Source organism: Colias croceus, chromosome 24 (genome assembly GCF_905220415.1).
Source record: "Colias croceus chromosome 24, ilColCroc2.1".
NCBI lineage: Eukaryota > Metazoa > Arthropoda > Insecta > Lepidoptera > Pieridae > Colias > Colias croceus.
The window spans coordinates 6,129,668-6,131,716 of record NC_059560.1 but is presented as its reverse complement, the minus strand read 5'-3'; the positions used below and the strand labels follow the sequence as shown (position 1 = coordinate 6,131,716).

General features: G+C 34.2%; 1 long non-coding RNA gene across 1 annotated transcript; it reads left to right on the top strand.

Annotated features, from left to right (window-relative positions):
- LOC123702793 lies at positions 1–962 on the top strand. The gene is made up of 2 exons (XR_006752916.1): positions 1–237; positions 335–962. It is a non-coding gene; the product is annotated as an uncharacterized LOC123702793 (long non-coding RNA).
- Positions 963–2,049: the final 1,087 nt, after the last annotated feature.

Sequence of the window (2,049 nt, the reverse complement as noted above, 5' to 3'; positions counted from 1 at the left end):
CGGTCGCGCGCGGTCTCTGAGTCCGCAACGAACTTATTTTAGTCAATATACTGAAACTGTAAACAATAGACGCTTGCGCTTCCGTGATACCTTCGAGGGGGTGAGGTAGCACCTATCAGTAGCCCTGTGACATTCCTTGCATGTACATGTGCTTTCTTATTTGTGTTTGCGGTCTCAGATTCCGCGCGCGACCGATTGTGTTCGAGAAAAATCCAGTGCAATTAAACCGAAGCCAAGGTAAATATTTTATGTTTTTTGTATCTTATTATTACTTTTTATGCTTTAGACTATAATAATATAAAAGTATAGTTTTAAAAATGTATTTTTGTTGTAGACAATGAATTACGAAGACTTAGAATGTCGAATATCTCGCATGTTAGAGGAGGTGGAATCAGAAGATGAGGTCTTCGATGACGTTTCGGACCAAGAAGACGACCCAATAGAAATTTCACCAGCACAGGATGAGTGTGTTCAATCAGACGCTGAGCTTAGTGAAAAAGAACCGCAAAACAAAGTATAGTTGTTTCAAATGTGGAAAACACATGTTGCCTAGAACATGTGATTGTTATATGCCGAGAATTTTCATTTCCAGTAGATATTATGGACACTAATGACGAATAGTTTATTATAGTTATTCTAAACAAAAATTAGTAGTTTTTAGGTATGTTTTCTTTATTTCATTTTATTATAATTTAGATTATTCTAGAACTTAACGTAAAATGATCTCAAAAATAGGTGTCATTTTAGCGTTCCTATTACACAGTGCCAATTGATGATGAATGTGATTTATTTCTAAGATAATTATAGTCAAGTTTATAATTGTGAATTGTAAAAAAGAAAATTTCATTTTGTTTTGTTTAATGTTGATTTATAACGATGATTTCCACCCAGAGTCAAAAATTTTGAGTTTTTATAGACCTTTGTTCTATTAAGTACAAATAAAAGAAGTAATGAGTAATTAAGTTGTTTTTATTTTATTTTATATGTTTAAGACCTCTTTTTAATCATGTGCTATACAAGAAGTCGAAATATTCATTTGTTTTCCCAAACGAGACACTTAAATTTGCGGAATCACAGACCGCGCGCGACTGCTTATGTTCGGCGCAAGGGTGCGACCGCTGAAAGGTTAATTGGAAAGTTAAATGAAAATGTACTTTACGAGACTTCTGAAATAGATATATAAATGAGAAGTCAGACATAACTTACATATTTTTGTTTCTTTGCAAATATGAGCTAGCTGTGCCCCGCGGTTTTACCCGCATTGCTCCACTCCTATAGGTAACGTGATGATTCCTTCCTCAAGCCTTCCTCAATAAATGGGCTTCTGAAATATTTTTTTTTAATGGAGTTCCTGAGATTAGGGCGGACAACTAAACAAACCCTTTAGCTTATAATATAAGTACATACTATAGATATATAGTTTTTATGTGTTAAATAAAGGATTTGGTATTGTATTTTATTGTGAGATTTGAAACGAAGATTTCCTCGTTTTCTGGTGATACAGTCTACTATTATAAAACTAAACAACCCTTTGATATTCAGAATTATCAAGCCGTATTCAGACCTAAGATCTTGTTAAGAAAACAAGCCCGTAGTTAGTTGAGTTGACTTAGTTACGAGTTACTCCCACATTAGGACAAACGTTTTCAATTCACATAAAACTTCCTTCCAACTTTATAATTTATGCAAATACAAATAAAGTCCTATTTTAATTGAGGGATCTGTTGAATTTTGATATACCCACTACCCCGGTGTCATTCATAATTAGAAATCTAACTCAAGCTGAAATCTAATGCTCTCGCTACGGCAAACGAAACATATTATTATCTTTTGCTAATCCCCTTATTCGCTATTTTCTTTTGATATTATGAATGCGACAGTTACTGTCTGTCTATATCTGTTTCTTCTTCAACCCTAAACTACTGAACCGATATGGATTCAATTTAGTATAATTATGTTTGTTTGAGTCCTAAGGAAGAACATAGGATACGTTGTATCCTGCAAATGCGACGAGAGCGGAAACTGTGCGGGCTTTCCTTTAACTGCGCG